We start from the raw sequence: 20,560 nt of genomic DNA, 5'->3' as shown, positions 1-20,560 counted from the left end.
TAGAAAATTATCTATATTTTTCCTGGGAAAATGCTGGCTTTTAGTCATGCAGTCATGCCCAGAGCAATTACACTCACCACTCAAAGCACTAAGAGCTGTGGCTGTAAGCACGCCCTGACACTATTAGACAGCTGGTTCTGTACTGATGCACTGCTGAGCCAGCTGTCTATCACTGCCGGTCCGTGCTTATAGCCACTGATCTCAGTGCTTTGAGTGGTGACTGTAATTGCTCTGGGCAGGCCTGTATGACTGAAAGCTGGCGGCTCCTGTGAGAAATAAAGTGAATTTTCAGTACTGTGGCCAGGCACCTTCATAATGATATTAACCTGCAGAACTACCTTATATCTGTAGATTAATATAATTATCTGACCCAATGGGTTTCCTTTAAATCGCTTGTAAACATATTGGGTGTATTTCATCTTTTGGATTCATGTTATAACATGGTGTTGTACATCTCATTATTAGATAGGTCCACGCCCAGAACTGGCTAAAAAGGTTGATTCTAGTTGGATTACACTCCAGGACAAGGAACTGAAAAGGTAAGGTGTTTAGAAATAGATATCTTGACTTTAAATGGAATTTTAATTTGCAGTATGTTATTACAGAAGCTATTTTTTCATATACGGTGAAATTTCCTTGAGGCCACCACCCTAAATTGTATTGAAAAATGGTCTTCTAAAAGAGTGGTCTGTTCAAGGAAACAGGCCGGTAAGAATAATATATGATGAAATCTGTCACAGGAAATTTGGCCTGGATAAAAAGGTGGTCTTCTTAAAGAGGAGATCTTCTTAACGAGGTGGTCTTCTTAAAGAGGTGGCCTTCTCAAAGAGGTGGTCTTTAAAGATGTTTCACTATAAATTCTTAGCTACAGCTACACAGTTTTAGAATCTGCTGGTGTATTTTGTAGAAGATTTTATTTATATAATTCTTTCAGACTTGTAATACAGGTATTTATGGCAATGCAGATGAAATATAAGTAATAGCACTCGCTGTAAATATTATAAGACTTGAATGGAACGCTCAAGCAAAAAAAACATTAAGATACAGAAGTGCATTGCTTGGTGTAAGGACTTTCTGTGTTTTAGAAAATGTAATTCATATCTAATTCCTTAAAACACTGGGTATTACCTCAATGTTCATCTATTCACTGCAATATTGTTGCTATGAGATGCAGAGATTGTGGTCATAACCGTATCTGAAGAGCCTATGTGCCTAGGGTCATATAAAATGAAGAGCCTGTGTTATATTGGGAAATTAGAAAGGTGTGATGGTAATACAAAGAGTGTTATCACACTACCACACTTCAAATGTACATGCATCCCATACAGTGTTAAAGGGAACCCGTCAGCTAATAAGAAAATGCTATTTCCCTGGACATGTAGTGGTAGCTGCATCTGAAAAAAAATCACTAATATCAAAATAATGCAAGAAACATATCTCCTGTGCTATGCCTATTGGCAACTAGGAAACCAGAATAAGCCCAAATCAGTAAAGAAAAGCTGCACTAAAAGCTAATAATGCAAACAGCACTGATAAAATGTACTGACCGATGGCTGTAAAGTGACAGTGACTTCTTCTTCCATATGTGGTAGTGATGTAAAGTAATGGTTCTGCCATAGCTCCCAACAGTCCTGGATTCAGTGAGACTGTCCCAATTTGAGGGCTCAGACCCACTGTCCCAGCAGTCAGGGCTTTTGTCACAACTTCCTCTTCTCTTCACTGGCTGTGTAACTCCTATTCCTAGGGTGGTAGGGTCAGAATCTCTGCAGTGCATAAATTAACAATTCCCCTTTTGCCATCTGGTCTCCCCAGGACTTGAACCTGAAAATTCCTTGTCTATATACAGCAGCTCTAACAATGAACCGCAACACCAAGACTAAGGGCGGCGTTACACCCTACGATATATCGGGCGATATGTTGTCGGGGTCACGTCGAAGTGACGCACATCCGACATCGTTAGAGATGTCGTAGCGTGTGACACCTCCGAACGACTGTGAACGAGCAAAAATACTCACCTTATCGTTGCTCATTTACACGTCGTTCATTTCCATAATGCCGTCCCTCCATCTGTGCGCTTGTTGTTCGTCATTCCCGTGACAGCACACATCGCTACGTGTGACACCCCGGGAATGGCGAACACAGCTTACCTACGTCCAGCCGGCAATGCGGAAGGAAGTTGGTGGGTGGGATGTTACATCCCGCTAATCTCCGCCCCTCCACTTCTATTGGGCGGCCGCTTTGTGACGTCGCTGTGACGCCGAACGCCCATCCCCCATCAGGAAGAGGATGTTCGCCACCCACAGCGAGGTCGTTAGGGAGGTAAGTACGTGTGACAGGGGTTACCGACTTTGTGCGCCACGGGCAATGAATTGCCCGTGACGCACAAATGATGGGGGCGGGTGCGATCGCACGATATATCGTCTCGTGTAACGCCGCCCTAAGGGTACCGTCTCACTAAACGACGTACCAGCGATTCCGACCACGATATGACCTGGTCAGGATCGCTGGTGCATCACTACATGGTCGCTGGTGAGCTGTCAATCAGTCAGATCTCACCAGAGACCAGTGACCAGCCACCAACCAGCAGCGACTCGTGAAAACGATGCTGCGCTTGGTAACCAAGGTAAATATCAGGTAACTAAGCAAAATGCTTTGCTTGGTTACCCGATATTTACCCTGGTTACCTGCGCACACCGCTTAGCGCTGGCTCCCTGCACTCGTAGCCAGGGTACAGATCGGGTTACTAAGCACAGTGCTTCGCTTAGTTACCCGATGTGTACTCTGGCTACGTGTGCAGGGAGTCAGCACTGGCAGCCTTAGAGCGGAGTACGCTAGTAACCAAGGTAAATATTGGGGAGCCAAGCAAAGCGCTTCGCTTGGATACCCGATATGTACCTTGGTTACCAGCGTCCGCAGCTTCCAGACGGCGGCTCCCTGCTCCCTGCACATTCAGATCGTTGCTCTCTCGCTGTCAAACACAGCAATGTGTGCTTCACAGCGGGAGAGCAACATCCAAAAAATGAACCAGAGCAGTGTGTAACGAGCAGCAATTTCACAGCAGGGGCCAGGTCGCTGCTTAGTGTCACACACAGCAAGATTGCTGGTGAGGTCACTGGTGCGTCACAAAAAACAGTGACTCAGCAGCGATCTCGCTATGTGAGAAGTACCCCTAAGATATATAAAAGGATTTGGTTATCTTCACCTGTAGTGCAGAGAACCCAGAATCAGATTATTCACATACATAGAGATACATCTATACACAGCAGTGCATCTCTATGTCCATGAATTCTAAAGGTGAAGGGTTAGTCTGATTTTTTTGTTCCTATTAAACAATTACAGAAATGTACTTTTCTGTTATTATCCACACTTATCCTCCCCAGGACTCAAACTGACAATCTTCAAAAAGTTCAGCAGGAGCTAAGGATTTGGGCCACAAGCTCTGATGATATCACAGGGAGAATTTATTATACTTGAAGCTGAAGTACAGCCTCTGACTCCATAGGAAGATTATACATGAATATAGAGATACATTTTATGTCATGTGTTCTAGAGAAAAAATAAAAGAGAGATTTTTTTTGTTCCTAAAATTACTAAAAAAACAATAACAATTTTACGTCATTTTTAATCTATTGGTGAGGTGACTATTTTTAACCCACAAATTACACAGAATTTCATTAGATTGGGCAGTGAAAACAATAATCGTAGAGTTTTTCCTCTAAAATTTTACTTTAGCCTCAACATTTTAATTCACACAAAGAGTAAGAGGACAAAGCGGACAGCACTATTTGTTATGCAATTTTTACCGAACGTGGCAGTACCCGATATATGGTTGTACACTACTATTTGAGCACACGACGGGGATTGGCTACAGTAGGAAGGAGCATGACTAGGTATTTAGACCACAGATTCTGTCTGAATAGATTGTAGCCTCCATTAACTGAGCCCCTGAAGTGTTAGATCAGCAGAAGCCCTAAAAGTAACCCCATACTAGAAACGTCACTGCATACGGAATTCATCTAGGGGTGTAGTGAGTATTTTGAACCCAACGGTATCTCGCAGAATTTTATAACACTGGGACGTGGAAATATAACATTTTATTGGTAAAAATGAAATTTTTATTTGGTAACTGCAAATTTGTCAGTTACTTAAGGGTTAAAAGTTGAAAATGGACCCTACAATTTATTGCACAAGTTCTTCCGAACGTGTTGATGCCCTATATGCCATCAGAAACTACTTATCAGGATGGATTGCTATTTGGTTTTTAGAGTACAGATTTTACTAAAATAGTATGCGGTCAACATTTGCAGAACCCTTAAGGTGCCAAAACAGCAGAAAAACCCCAAAACAAACCACATTGTAGAAATTGCACCTCTCAATTTATTTATGGCTGCCATGACTATTTTGTAGCATGCACACCATGGTCTTTTTCTGGAGAATTACAAATATGCCAGTTTAGTGCCCCCATATATTGTAGGACCCACATACATTGTGCCCAGCTTCTGCTACTGGAGACATACACCGCGTAAATTGTTAATGTGCACGCTTCCCACTACAATAATGCCACACATGTGGCCACTTACTGCGGTTTAGGCACACAGGGGCTCAGAAGGAGGGCGGCATTTACAGTTGGGAGCACAAATGACACAGTATTTTATTTGGGGGTAGGAGCCATATCACTTTTCCACAGCCTTTGTTTTACCAGTAATGTAGGACCCCCCAAAATTTCCAGTGACAGATGACAGAACTGAGTGGGGGTTGGTCTTGTGCGGGATAAGTTAGAGGTTTTGTTGGTAGCATTTTGGGATACAGAACATTTCTTGGTTGCCATCAGTATAAGGCTGGGATCACATTTTTGTGTTCTGCGCTGAGCACTTACGTGGGAGTTTTCCATGTAAATCCCCCGAAAATGTGATTCAGGTGAAACCCCTGTTGGAACCACTCACTCTAATGAGGAAGATGGAGACACTTCGGACTCCGATTAGTATCTATTTTGCTGGTGTCTATCTTTTTAGGCATGCACAGAGCTGTGGTCGTCCTCACTTGTGCGCTAAAAAGACACCTAACATGATGGGACATTGCCAGGCTGGAAAAGAGACCAAACGGAGTCCAAAGTGTAAGTGGTTTCACCTAGGGTTTTGTCTAAATCACATCTTTTGGTATTTACATGGAAACCACAATGTAAGTGCTCAGTGGAGAGCGCAGGATAAATATGAGCCGAGCCTTATTCTGATTTCTGAGAGGCAAAATGAAGAAATAGACAACAGTACAGAAGTAGTTCTTTTTTTTATTGTTGCGCGGTTCACCGTGCGGTACTAGTCATAGGACGGAATTATTCTGTAGGTCAGTGCGATACCAGATTCATATTGTTTTTTTATGTTCTGCTTCTATCACAAAGTAAAAATACTTTTTATATATATATATATAATATATATATATATATATATATATATATATATATATAGTACAGACCAAACGTTTGGACACACCTCCTCATTTAAAGAGTTTTCTTTATTTTCATGACTCTGAAAATTGTAGATTCACATTGAAGGCATCAAAACTACGAATTAAAACATGTGGAATGAAATACATAAAAAAAAGTGTGAAACAACTGAAAATCTGTCTTATATTCTAGGTTCTTCAAAGTAGCCACCTTTTGCTTTCATTACTAATTTGCACACTCTTGGCATTCTCTTGATGAGCTTCAAGAGGTAGTCACCGGAAATGATTTTCCAACAGTCATGAAGGAGTTCCCAGAGATGCTTAGCACTTGTTGGCCCTTTTGCCTTCACTCTGCGGTCCAGCTCACCCCAAACCATCTCAATTGGGTTCAGGTCTGGTGACTGTGGAGACCAAGTCATCTGGCGTAGCACCCCATCACTCTCATTCTTAGTCAAATAGCCCTTACACAGCCTGGAGGTGTGTTTGGGGTCAATGTCCTGTTAAAAAATAAATGATGGTCCAACTAAATGCAAACCGGATGGAATAGCATGCTGCTGCAAGATGCTGTGGTAGGCATGCTGGTTCTGTATGCCTTCAATTTTGAATAAATCCCCAACAGTGTCAGCAGCAAAGCACCCCCGCACCATCACACCTCCTCCTCCATGCTTCACGGTGGGAACCAGGCATGTAAAGTCCATCCGTTCACCTTCTCTACAAAGACACGGTGGTTGGATCCAAAGATCTCAAATTTGGACTCATCATAATAATAATAATTATAATAAATAATATCATCAGACCAAAGCACAGATTTCCACTGGTCTAATGTCCATTCCTTGTGTTCTTTACCCCAAACAAGTCTCTTCTGCTTGTTGCCTGTCCTTAGCAGTGGTTTCCTAGCAGCTATTTTACCATGAAGGCCTGCTGCACAAAGTCTCCTCTTAATAGTTGTTCTAGAGATGAGAAGGTGTGTCCAAACTTTTGGTCTGTACTGTGTGTGTGTGTGTATATATATATATATATATATATATATATATATATATATATATATATAAAATAAATAGTTTTTCTGTTACAACAATCTGAGAGCTGTAACTTTTTATTTTTGATCTTTTTTTTTGGTTGACAAGTTGGACTTTTTTTGTTACTATTTTGGGGAACATAACATTTTTTGATCGCTATTTATTCAGATTATTCAGATGAAAAATGAATAAAAAACAACAATTCACTTATTGTTTTTTTATATTTTTTTGTGCTGTTCACTGTGTTGTAAAAGAGACCGATTTATTGTTTGGGTCAATACAGTTACAGCAGATTTATATTGCTTTTTTTATGTTTTACTGCTTTACACACTAAAATCTATATTTTACAAAAAATAATTTGTTTTTGCATCACCATATTCTCAGAGCTGTAACTTATTTTTTTTCCAAATTAGCCATATTAGGACTTGTTTTTTTATGCAGGATGGTTTGGTGTTTTCATTTCTATCATTTTTTTTATTACCATACATATCACTTTTTGATCACTTTTTATTCACTATTTGTGTGTCAGTATAATAATATTTTTGGCATACATTTTACTTATTTATTTTTTACGGTATTCCCTATATATAATAAGAAATATGGCGTTTTCATAGATTGGGTCATTTTAGATGCGGCAATACCAAATATGTAAAAATTTCTTTGTTTACTTTTGTTTGATCACAAAAGCTGCATTTTTAATGGCAAATAGGTTTTTCGCGGTGTGCAATTTTTGTTTTGTATTTTTATTACATTTTTACACATTTTATTTAACTTTTTTATATTTTCACTTAGTCCCACTATGGGACATGATTTTTCTGTTGCGATTGACAGCGGTATTTAAGGGGTTATTCGGCCCCAATTGGTTTCAAAACTGGTCAGGGCCAATACCCGAGGGTGTCAATTTTCATGTACACCTGACATCCGCAGGATTTCCATGCATGGCACTATACGCTTATTTCTCAGCGCTGTTAAAAAGTGGCGCTGAGGAATAAGGCCACTCAAGGACCACTGTTAAAGGCCTAAAACACACTTCCGCAAAAAAAACATTACGTGTCTTACGGTTCGTTTTTCGGGTCCGTGTTCCGTTTTTTAGGGGCGTTTCTCCGGTACGTATGACGTATGCTGTCCGTGTGTGCGTGTGGAATGACCGTGTGTGCGTGTGGCATGAACGTTTATGTGTACGTGGAATGTCCGTGTTTGTGATGCACAATGTCTTTTATAGATGTCGGCTGACAGCAGACAGAGTTGCGCGATGAGAATGAACTCGGGTGAACTTCACCCGACTTCATTGTCATGCCGCGGCTCTGTCTGTGTCGCGTCCTGATTAGCGGTCACCTGTTCAGGATTCACCGGTGACCGCTAATCCCCTGAGTGACTGAAGTGAGCAGCCCTCTCTCATACTCACCGATCCCCGATCTCCAGTGTGTCGCTGCTCAGCTGTTATTAAAACTCCGGCGGCTTTAACTATTTTGAAAAAGCCGGCCGCTCATTAATCAATCTCGTATTCCCTGCTTTCCCCACCCACAGGCGCCTGTGATTGGTTGCAGTCAGACATGCCCCCCACGCTGAGTGACAGCTGTGTCACTGCACCCAATCACAGCATCCGGTGGGCGTGTCTATACTGTGCAGTAAAATATATAAATAAATAATTAAAAAAAAAACGGCGTGCGGTCCCCCCCAATTTTAATACCAGCCAGATAAAGCCATACGGCTGAAGGCTGGTATTCTCAGGATGGTGAGCTCCACGTTATGGGGAGCCACCCAGCCTAACAATATCAGTCAGAAGCCGCCCAGAATGGCCGCATCCATTAGATGTGACAGTTCTGGGACTGTACCCGGCTCTTCCCGATTTGCCCTGGTGCGTTGGCAAATCGGGGTAATAAGGAGTTAATGGCAGCCCATAGCTGCCACTAAATCCTAGATTAATCATGTCAGGCGTCTCCCCGAGAAACCTTCCATGATTAATCTGTAAGTTTCAGTAAATAAACACACACACCCGAACAAATCCTTTATTAGAAATAAAAAACACAAACACATTCCCTGGTTCACCAATTTAATCAGCCCCAAAAAGCCCTACATGTCCGGCGTAATCCAGGATGGATGAAGACAGCCGCGCGATCAGCTGAGCTGTTGAGCTGTCACTGAGGTTACCCGCGGCCACCGCTGGATACAGCTGATCGCGCTACTCACCTCAGTTGCCGCGTGGAGCTGTCAGGAGCAGCGGTGTCTGCTGCTGCTCCGGTCACCTTCATTCAGCAGAGCTGGAAGCGACGCTGGACCATCCTGGATTACGCCGGACATGTAGGCCTTTTTGGGGCTGATTAATTTACAGTAATTAAAGTACAAAAAAAACAGATGTGTGTTGCGGGTCAAAAGGTGTATTGGTTGTCATTAACGAGTTAAAAATCAGTTTATCTTAAAAAAAGCTTTATTGTTTAAGATGCACCTTAATAATTAAGAGGCAGATGCATCTTAAAAAGAATCTGTGACCAGGTTTTTTCCAGCTACTGTGAGAGCAGCATAATGTAGAGACAGAGACCCTGATTCCAGTGATGTGTGTGACTCTCTCGGCTTCTTTTATTTTGTTTTGATAAAATCACACTTTTATGAGCAGTATATTACTTCTAGAGGACAAATAAACTTGCTGCCTTGTTGACCTTGTATTCATGAGTTCTGTATAACCCTAACTCACCACTGATTGGCAGTTTTCTACCTATGTACAGTGTACACAGAAAGAGGTCAATCAGTGATGTAGGCAGCGTCATACAAAGCACAGCATTCATTTAATCCTTCATAGTTAGTTGATGTAAACAGCCTTTAGACCCAACCAGACTGGTTTATTTACTTTGAAAATTGATGTCATAATGCCTTTATAATTCTGTAATTTATGAGTACAGCTGTAGATAGAATGAAACAGTTCATGAGTCCAAGTTATTCAGTCTCTGCCCACTCAGTCTGACTGACCGCTGCAGCTAGTAGTGAGCAGTGTGAGATCTCAGCTGGAGGAGGAACACTGAGGAACGGTCAACCCGACCAAGTGGACAGAGATAGTGACACTTCCATAAAGGATTATACAACTATTCTGACTTGGATTGTATATACAGCATCGTTATCAGATATAAGAGATATATTTCACATATACAGTCTGTACTGTGAATCCATGCAGCAAAAAATAAAATACTGGTTATCTTCCACTGGTGCTTTTTAAATGGTAATTTCATTTCTCACTTCATATAATCATGAATTACTGTAATAACTTTTTTGTGTGATACAGACGCACTGACGTATCAGCAAACAGTCAACGACTGAACACAGCAAAAATATTTACTGTAGAGTGTAGACCATAAAGAAAAGCTGTATAACATGCCAAAAAGAAAAAGACATGTATCGCACATCCCAAAAAAATACAATGATCTAAAGCCGCTAGGCAAAAAATTAAATAGAACATGAGGTTCTTTTGTTACCATTCTCATCAGATTGTATTAAGCCCACTGCCACTTCACGGCAAACCTCTTGAGTGGGTCCCTATCCTACACCTTTTAGTGCGGCAATGTGCACCAACCACTGCTGCAGCGACAAAGTGCCAGCGGCTCTAGATCATTGTATTTTTTTTGTGTGATGTGCGATCCATGTCTTTTTCTTCATAGCATGTTATACAACATTCTATCCCCCTCTTTTTTTGCTTGGATCTGCACTCCCCCCATTTGGCACAGGTGATTTTAATCAGCAGGAGACTGCAAGAGGGGTCAGCCTTTTTTTGCTCCCAGTCCACATATGGGAGCCAGTGGGAGGTGAGTGCGCAGCTCCTCTCACTGTGTGCTGGTGCTGTGTAGTGGCCACTGTTGTGGTGGTGTCGTGTCGGTGGGGCACTGCGACCTGGAGCCTTGGGGGCTTTGCCTTGTAGCATGGGTGCTGTGAGGCACCAGGTCACCTGCCCTGCTGGCGCTTTATCACTGCAGCAGTGGTTGGTGCATGGTGCCGCACTATAAGGTTTAGGATAGGGACCCACTGAAGAGGTTTGCCGTGATGTGGCAGTGGGCTTAATACAATCTGATCAGAATGGTAACAAAAGAACCTCATGTTCTATTTAATTTTTTGCCTAGCGGCTTTAGATCATTGTATTTTTCTTTTTTAAGATATGCGATCCATGTCTTTTTCTTTATAGCATGTCATAAAGAAAGGCTGTGTTCACTGATATCTCTTATATGTTCACCCTGATGCATCCTTATACCAGCTCACTTGTTATTAGGGTCACTCCCATGCAAACTCCCTGCTATAATAAGTCTTGATGTTTTTGTAATAATTCTTTGTATTTCAGAAGAATTTTTTAGCGAAGTTGCTGCTATCATTGTGTAGCATAATACCGTTTTCATTATTATAAGGACACTGGCTGTAGTAACCGGCATTGCCCAGGATAGTAACTAAGTCTCCCTCTCTTCTACTCTCCATCTTTCCCACGCACCCTCTCTTCCACGCAACCTCTCTCCCACGCACCCTCTCTCCCACTCTCCCTCTCTGTCTCTCTGTCACTCTCCCATTCTCCTTCTCTCCCTCACACTCTCTCTCCCATTCTCCCACTTCTCTCTCTGTCTCTCTCCCACTCTTCCTCTCTCTGTTTCTCTCCCACTCTCTCTCTCACCACTGCAATCATATTAACTGACACATAATTTGTCTAAAGCGGGCTTTACACACTGCAATATCGGTACCGATATCGCTAGTGTGGGTACCCACCCCCATCTGTTGCGCGACACGGGCAAATCGCTGCCCGTGCCACACAACATCGCCCAGACCCGTCACACATACCTGCCTGGCGACGTCGCTGTGACCGGCGAACCGCCTCCTTTCTAAGGGGGCGGTCCGTGCAGCGTCACAGCGATGTCACTGAGCGGCGACCCAATAGCAGCGGAGGGGCGGAGCTGAGCGGGACATAACATCCCGCCCACATCCTTCCCTCCGCATAGTGGCCGGGAGGCAGGTAAGGAGAGCTTCCTCGTTCCTACGGCGTCACACGGAGCGATGTGTGCTGCCGCAGGAATGAGGAACAACTTCGTTACTGCTGCAGTAACGATTTTTGAGAATGGACCCCCATGTCACCGATGAGCGATTTTGCACGTTTTTGCAACGATGCAAAATCGCTCATCGGTGTCACACGCAATGGCATCGTAATGCGGCCGGATGTGAGTCACCAATTCCGTGACCCCAACGAGTTCGCATTAGCGATGTCGTTGCGTGTAAAGCCACCTTAAGGCTAAGGCCACACAAGCATTTTGCATCCGATGCGAGAGCATCAGATATGTTTTGCTAATGACGCCTGGTTCCAGCTCTGCTGCGAGCGTGCTCCGAGTGTCATGCCACTGTGATGCGATCCTGCGATCGGCTTAGGCTACTTTCACACATCAGTTTTTTGCCATCAGGTTCAATCCGGAAAAAAACGGGTAAAACGGATCCGGTACCGCATCCGTTTTTTCCCCATAGACTTGCATTGGTACCGGATTGTACCGGATGGCTTTGCGTTGCATCCGTTTTTTTCCGGATGCGGCAAAATTAGTTAAAGCGGCGGCCGGAGGCAACGTAGCTTGCAACGTTTTTTTGTCCGGCAAAAAAAACGCATCGCGCCGGATCCGGCGCGATACGGCGTGTTTTACAATAGAAGCCTATGGACGCCGGATCCGGCGTAATGCGGTAAAAAACGGATGCGGCCGCCGGATCCGTTTTTCTAAACTGAGCATGCTCCAATGTAATTAACAAAACGGATCCAGCCAAAAAACGGACGAAAAGGATGCAAAAACGGATGCAAACCGTATCCACCGGATCCGTTTTTTAACGGATCCGGCATAACGGATCCGTTAAAAAACGGATCCGGTGGATACGGTTTTCACTTTTTTTTCAGGATCCGTTGGATCAGGAAAAAAAAGGACTGTGCCTGAATACAGAAAACTGATGTGTGAAAGTAGCCTAACAGCTGCGGAGGAGAAGGAGGGACAAATCTCCCCATCTCCCCCATTTTCAGGTGATGCAATTATCGCACTGCACTCTGGTATCATCCAAGTACAGTGCAATGTTTCTCTGGCACTCAGACTTGTATGGGTGTGAGTGAAAATGGATTTGATTCCACTGCGACTGTTTTCTCTGTTTGATTAGGGATGGGAGCGTGCCCATAGAGTAAAATGGGTCCGGATGGAATGCGATTTTTTTTATCGCATTCCATGTACTCCGTTTTACTCGCTGTGTGCCTTAGCCCTAATACTAAAAATGTCCTTCGTTGACAAAAGCAACCAATCAGAGTTCCTATTAATAACCTGTAGCAAAACAGAAGCAGAGCTGTGATTGGCTTCTATAGACTACCTGGTAATTATCCAGGCTAACTGTCAAAACAGCCAATATAGTACCTCACACATCCAAACAGTACTTTTTTTTTTGGTGAATAAGTGTAATGCATGGGGTTAAAATTTCACCTCAAAACATAGTCTAAGACATTCCCTGAGTCACGTGAGGTGGCTATGCAAAATATTGTGATTGTAAATGCCACGATGCGCCTCCCTTTAATGAACATACACATACAGGTTACATCCACTCATATAGTGACAGTCAGTTATTTGCTTGTGGGTGTAACCATAGATACATAAGCTGCAATGCCCAGCACATGAGGTAATAGGTATGGCTATATCAGGAGAACTATACTACATTTCTAATTAAAGGAATTTGGTAATATTATTACTACTACACTGTGTGCAGAATTATTAGGCAAGTTGTATTTTAGAGGATTTTTTTTTATTATTGATCAACAACTACACTGTGTGCAGAATTATTAGGCAAATGATATTTTGATCATATGATAATTTGTATACATGTTATCCTACTCTAAGCTGTATAGGCTTGAGAGCCAACTACCAATTAAGTAAATCAGGTGATGTGCATCTCTGTAATGAGGAGGGGTGTGGTGTAATGACATCAACACCCTATATAAGGTGTGCTTAATTATTAGGCAACTTCCTTTCCTTTGGCAAAATGGGTCAGAAGAGAGATTTGACGGGCTCTGATAAGTCCAAAATTGTGAGATGTCTTGCAGAAGGATGCAGGAGTCTTGAAATTGCCAAACTTTTGAAGCGTGATCACCGAACAATTGCACCGAAAAATATTAAGCTTTGATATTTATGAGTCTTTTGGGTTTATTGAGAACATAGTTGTTGATCAATAATAAAAAAAAATCCTCTAAAATACAACTTGCCTAATAATTCTGCAGTGTATGTTTTCAATCAACCCAAAAGACTCATAAATATCAAAGCTTAATATTTTTGGAAGTTGGAGTGTTTTTTTAGATTTGGCTATCTTAGGAGGATATCTGTTTGTGCAGGTAACTATTACTGTGCAGAATTATTAGGCAACTTAATAAAAACCAAATATATTCCCATCTCACATGTTTATTTTCACCAGGTAAACCAATATAACTGCACAAAATTTAGAAATAAACATTTCTAACAGGCAAAAACAAAACCCCAAAAAATTATTGACTAATATAGCCACCTTTCTTTATGATGACACTCAACAGCCTACCATCCATAGATTCTGTCAGTTGCTTGATCTGTTTAGGATCAACATTGCGTGCAGCAGCCACCACAGCCTCCCAAACACTGTTTCGAGAGTTGTACTGTTTTCCCTCCCTGTAGATCTTACATTTTATGAGGGACCACAGGTTCTCCGTGGGGTGCAGATCAGGTGAACAAGGGGGCCATGTCATTATTTTCTCATCTTTTAGACCTTTACTGGCCAGCCACACTGTGGAGTAGTTGGATGCATGTGATGGAGCATTATCCTGCATGAAAATCATGTTTTTCTTGAACGATACCGACTTCTTCCTGTACCACTGCTTGAAGAAGTTGTCTTCCAGAAACTGGCAGTAGGTCTGGGAGATGAGCTTCACTCCATCCTCAACCCAAAAAGGTCCCAAATGTTCATCTTTGATGATACCAGCCCATACCAGTACCCCACCTCCACCTTGCTGGCGTCTGAGTCTGAGTGGAGCTCTCTGCCCTTTACTGATCCAGCCTCTGGTCTATCCATCTGGCCCATCAAGAGTCACTCTCATTTCATCAGTCCATAAAACCTTTGAAAAATCAGTCTTAAGATATTTCTTGGCCCAGTCTTGACGTTTTATCTTATGTTTCTTGTTCAAAGGTGGTCGTATTTCAGCCTTCCTTACCTTGGCCATGTCCCTGAGTATGGCACACCTTGTGCTTTTTGATACTCCAGTAACGTTACAGCTCTGAAATATGGCCAAACTGGTGGCAAATGGCATCTTGGCAGCTTCACGCTTGATTTTCCTCAATTCATGGGCAATTATTTTGCGCATTTTTTGCCCAACACGCTTCTTGCGACCCTGTTGGCTATTTGCCATGAAACGATTGATTGTTCGGTGATCACGCTTCAAAAGTTTGGCAATTTCAAGACTGCTGCATCCCTCTGCAAGACATCTCACAATTTTGGATTTTTCAGAGCCCGTTAAATCTCTTCTGACCCATTTTGCAAAGGAAAGGAAGTTGCCTAACAATTAAGCACCCCTTATATAGGGTGTTGATGTCATTACACCACACTCCTCCTCATTACAGAGATGCACATCACCTGATTTACTTAATTGGTAGTTGGCTCTCAAGCCTATACAGCTTGGAGTAGGACAACATGTATAAAAAGTATCATGTGATCAAAATACTCATTTGCCTAATAATTCTGCACACAGTGTATATATTGGGATAGGATCTTGGAGATGTAAATACTCGTTTAAGGACATTCTGATTGTAGATACTTGAGGATGGTGCTCCTTAGGGCCAGTTGGTATATGGAACATTTCAGTCCCAGATGGTCATCAATACTTGGTACTGATTCTGGTGCAAGGAGAAATGCAAGACTGAATATTATATAAGATGATATTATAAGATTCAACAGGAACAGAATGATGATGTTAAATCTATGCCAAATTGGGAATGTCCCTAATTGTTCTTTAACACCTTCTTGGGTTTCACTGAAATAATGAGCTTGTGGAAACAAACTCTCATTTAAGTTTCTTTTCACACCTAAGTTGCAATCTGTAAGGAACACCTCTTGTGTCAGCAGAAGATGCCAATTCGTAATTCCCGTAGATGTTACTGCCTTGGACGACACTTGCATCCTCAATGTAAAATGCATGATTGGATTTGTTCTTGTGAACTTAGCAATAATTTACTATTCTAATAATGAACACGTGTACTCATAATACTGGGCTTCAGTAGATATTGTATACAAAGATGTGGATTCACACGATTCACAAGAGGGGAAAAAGAGAATAAAGGAAGGGCAGAAGGCAAATCCAGAGTATGAAAGACAGACAACAATGAGTGCCACAGAAAAGAAAGACAAGCAGAGACAAAGGGAGAAGAGAAGGCGCACACACGCCAGGATAGACAGACACAAACAGGCACAGGAAAGCTGAATGAAACAAAGGCTGCAAGACAAAAGATCAGCCTCAAGAAGGAAGGAACAGCAGAGATGCTGGAAAATGAATGAGTGCCCGTACCGCCGTAATGTCAGCCTGGATAGCAGAATATCCGATGGCGGTCTGAGCGTCTTCCAGGCAGATGTGTATTTAATTTGTGCGTTTATGAGTCATTTAGTCATTCCCTAACGAGTGAGAACGCATTTCCATCCCCCGCTCCCTGCTGTTTTGTGTTCTATAAATACCGCACTAGTTAAAATAAATGGAGCAGGTAGGAGCAGGGAACGGCTTGTTTGGCTTTTTGGCACACACTCTATTTATTTTTATTGTAATAATCCTCTGGTGACTTCTTTTTATGAACTATTCTGTTATCTGTGCATCAAAATTACGTAAGAAAAAATGTCTCCAGGGTGTAAGCCCTCTTTATGCCAGGGAAAATTTGCAGAGTGGCAATTGTCGTGGTTGCAGGGAAATCATTAACTTGCATTGAGGGAAGATGCTGCTTTATGGGTGCAAAATGGTGCTGACAAGTACAGCACGTGGTGTCAGGAGCATCCAGCCTGCCTTCCACAATCACCCACAAACAGCTGTTTCTATCCAGGATTGGTCCAAGGCATCGCAGTGCCGGAGGCAGGGAGATAAATTGTGCCCCTTGTTGCCACTTATACTAAGCGACACAATGAAAGGATTTTATTAGTGCACGCAACTGTACCATTAACAAATATTGTTCATGCAAGATTAAGCAGGTCATGAAATCCAATTCCCGGTCTGATCTCTGTGATAAGGGAAATATTCCTGATAAGATGCCCTGCATCTACTGTATATTGGATTGGTGGAAAGGAAAGTTGTATTATGTAGTGAGCTGTGGTGTCATTTATTCTGCATATTGTAGGCTTGTATAAACTCCAGCTCACCATACTGCTAATCCTCATTCTATGTGGAGCCCGGGAACAGCTTCATCATAGCCAGTGTAAGCCAAAAGAAAAGGGCAGAAGTCCGGCTCTGACATACAAAAGCATCTTTATTTATTGCACTTGACATACAGTGCATCGCAAACAGTGAATGCATGGATGCTATCCATCATGGATAGCATTTGACGTGTTTCAGGTGTACTCAGCACCCTTACAGTGGTGGTCCACAACAAAGTACAGTGGCCACATCGATATAAAGCTGGGAAAGAAGGCTTTTTCTAAGTACCTTGTTTTTCCACTTCAGCCTGTGAGTTGCGCTATCGCTGTCCACTCATCCCCATCACGTGACCCAAGCTACTGTGACCTCTGATGTCCGGTGATGTCATGTCAACTTCCAGAATTGGAAGTTGACCCGACATCACCGAGGCGGGACCCATTCTCCCTTGGTGACTGGCTTGTGGGCGGAGTTTCATTGCACATCACGATCCAGCATCTCACACGCTTTCACCTTCACAACTTAACAGAGGGCCACTAGCATGCTGTGATGTGCTATGAAACTCTATTCTAGACTCATAATTCAGTTCTTTCAGGAAATCTACTTGTACATTAGAAGCAGTGGACAGACTGGGACCCTATCCAAACCTTTGTATAGATGAAGCCAATAAGATTCTACTCAATATGAAGGGTGAGAGACCAGGGAGAGTGGGGACATCACCTACTTTGAATGGTGGATCCTGTGCGTTCAACTGAGTTTTGACATGTTACCTGTCAGTGTAATCCTGTGTATGATGAATGATAATGAGACTGCTAAAAAGTCTTTTGTAAAAAATAAAGGTAGTATGAATTTAATATAACCAGAGTAACCAGAATTAATAGTGGTATAAGAAAACATTGCCAAAATGTTTTTCAGAAATTTCTGACTATATATTCTCATTAAAGAGGATCTGTTATAAGATCTAACATGATACTATAAAGACATCATGGAATAGTTTTCCCTAATAACAGTAGTGTAACTGCCAGGAAGCAGAGGGTGCAGTCGCCCCAGGCCATGCGCTCAGAGGGGACCACCCCGAGATACTGCTACCCTTAACTAGAACAAATGCACAAAACGATGAGGTTTCTGCATGAGATTTTGCAGTTTCAAACATGCACTCTTGTATTAGAGCAAACTATGCCTACATAAGCTGGTGATGAGTCCGCACAGGTGCAAGATTATACCTGGCTATGTGGATGATACAGGAGGCATCATCCACGGTAATCATAACAAGAAGACAGCGATCAGCACAGAGAGGAGGGACATGAGCCGCACCAAGGACACCCATTGGACAAGATCGAAAGATTTACATTCAGCGTGAGAGATTTTCAAAAGGTATTTGGAGGTATAGAGGTAGAGAAAGAGGATAATATAGAAAAAACAATTTCCAGCACTGGAAAGACCGGACCCATAATATGTGTAAGCTAAAACTTCACCTTTATTTATCCATTAAAAGCATCAAAAGTTGGTTCGTGTACAACATCAATCCATGAGGAAAGGAAACCAACGCGCACCGGCCTAGGCCTTTATCATCATCCATGTTTTTCCTTGGTGAATGAGGGGGTGTAGGGAAGTCTTTATTCAAACTATTTTTTTTTCTTGTGTGTGTGTACTTTAACTCTACACTTGCTGAGTTAGTAATGGGGGTGTCTGATAGATGCATCTCCATTACTAACCCCTGGGTTTGATGCCAGCTCTCAATTCTCAGCTGACATCAACCCCAAAGTATTACCCCTATAACCACCGCACCAAGGCAATCGGGAAGAGCCAGGCACACCTTACATTTTTTTTTTATTTTTTCCCTACCTACATTTTTCTGCAGTGCAATTGCCCCTGTCATGCCCAGGGAAGGTAATACTCGGTCCCGGGCGGTAACAAATGGGAATGTCACTCTGGTGGCCATTTCCCAGTCCCGTGCCCTGGGGTTTCTGTTGTAAAAAGGGGATATTTACAGAGATGAATAGAGTTAATGTCATGTGACGCCACCTGCGGGTTGCGGTTAAGGATAGAGAACCTCTGCTGCTAAATGTGGGTACTCCCAGAGCTGGTGGTGATTGCAGCAATGGTTTTAGGCCGTCCGCAGGTAGGGCCGTGCCTGGGAGATGATGAGGGATAATAACGGAGACCACACCAGGTTGTCTTTAACAGTCTCTACTCACTTGGACCCAGGAGTTGCTGGTTCAGGTCCCTTGAAATATTAGTGCAAATGTAGTGAGTGACCCAGGTTGCTCTGTCCCCGGCACTCTCTGTTGGTTGGGTCCCCATAGCGTGGAGCGTTTTGGGCCCGACTGTCCCTTTTGGGGTACAGTCTCCTTCTCCGTATGGCGGGCAGTGTGGACCCTGTGGGGAGTTAAGTGTCCGAACCCCAATCCTAGTTTACTGCTGATGCCCCCCAGATTATTTGGTTCAGTGAAGTCCGTGAAGGTGTCCTCAGTGGCAGGTATTTGTCAAGCCATGTAGAACTGGCGCCTGATCTAGGGCCCTGTGCCCCGTGCGTGCTTTGGTCCCAGCGCTATCTCCGTTACCCGCCCTGGTGACCTCTCTCCTGTGCCCCTGGGTCACCGCTGCATGGACCCAGCTCAGGCACGTCCGCATACCTCTCCTATGTGCCACACTTCTCTCTACTCTCTACTGACTGCTGACCCCTCCCACTAGGCTGGCTAATCCCAGGGACTCGTTCCTTTCCATGGTGACCATCCCCCTACATAGTTAACCCTCTATGCCCGGTGTGGACTGGAGAACTAGGATTTTGGTTGAGCTTTGGTGGTATCGGCACTGGTACTCCAGGTAATAGGGGGTAGGTCCTGCATCCCCAGGAGCATGCAGTTACTAGTAGTGCCCTGAGTGTCTCAGCGGTGTTACACCCCCATTTTGTTTCCTTTTGCAGCCCCCTAGCCCATACCATGACCATTTGACTTATAAGGTTTGGGGTCCGGGGTCAAGCTCAGGTCAAGTCTGGGTCATGAAAGAACTTTTAACTAAAGCCGGATAAACACAGCAAACCTGAACTTCCACAGGTCTGCTCATGCCTAGATATAACATGGGGACATCATAAATAGTGGGTAATGGGGTCATAGAATGTAGTTGCTACTGTGGGGGGGGGGCTTCAAAGTGTGGGGCTATCATACTGTTTTGAAACTACTTGTGGGACATTATATAGTGTTGCAGCTAATGTGAGGGCCATTATATAGTCTTGCAGCTAATATGGGGACCAATATGCAGTTCTGGTACTACTTTGTGGGCCATTATATAGAGTAGCAACTAATGTGAGGGTCATTATAATGTTTAGGTACTATTTTAAGGAGAATAATATAATGAGTATCAGTTTATGTGCCGCCATCATACAGCATGACAGCTAATGTGGAAGCCATTATACAGTGTGGGTCTACTGTGGGGGACCTTCAAACAGTGTGCGGGTCCTCATAATGTGTGGGAACTACTGTGGGGCCTTTATAAAGTGTGGGGGCTATTGTGGGAGACCATCAAAGTTTGTTGACTACTGAATAGTCTATCATACAGTGTAAGGGCGATGTTACAGTGTGAGAGCTAATGTGGGGGCCTTTATACAGTTTAGGGACTATTGTGGGGGCTGTGATACAATGTGGGGGCCACCATACAGTGTGGGGACATTATCAGTTTAAGGGCTACTGATAGTGTGGGAGTTAATTTGAGGGCCATTATACAGTTTGGG

General features: G+C 43.1%; 1 protein-coding gene across 1 annotated transcript in view; it reads left to right on the top strand.

Moving 5' to 3' along the window:
- Window positions 1-506: 506 nt before the first annotated feature.
- CPO (carboxypeptidase O) overlaps window positions 507-20,560 on the top strand; it is a 417,896-nt gene continuing 397,842 nt past the window's right edge. Inside the window, exon 1 of the mRNA XM_075317717.1 lies at window positions 507-539. The gene's annotated coding sequence lies outside the window, so the exon portion shown is untranslated. The remainder of the gene's footprint in view (window positions 540-20,560) is intronic.

This window comes from Anomaloglossus baeobatrachus, chromosome 7 (genome assembly GCF_048569485.1).
Source record: "Anomaloglossus baeobatrachus isolate aAnoBae1 chromosome 7, aAnoBae1.hap1, whole genome shotgun sequence".
In the NCBI taxonomy this organism is placed as follows: domain Eukaryota; kingdom Metazoa; phylum Chordata; class Amphibia; order Anura; family Aromobatidae; genus Anomaloglossus; species Anomaloglossus baeobatrachus.
Note: the sequence above shows the minus strand (reverse complement) of the source record. Positions and strands in the feature narration are given on the sequence as shown.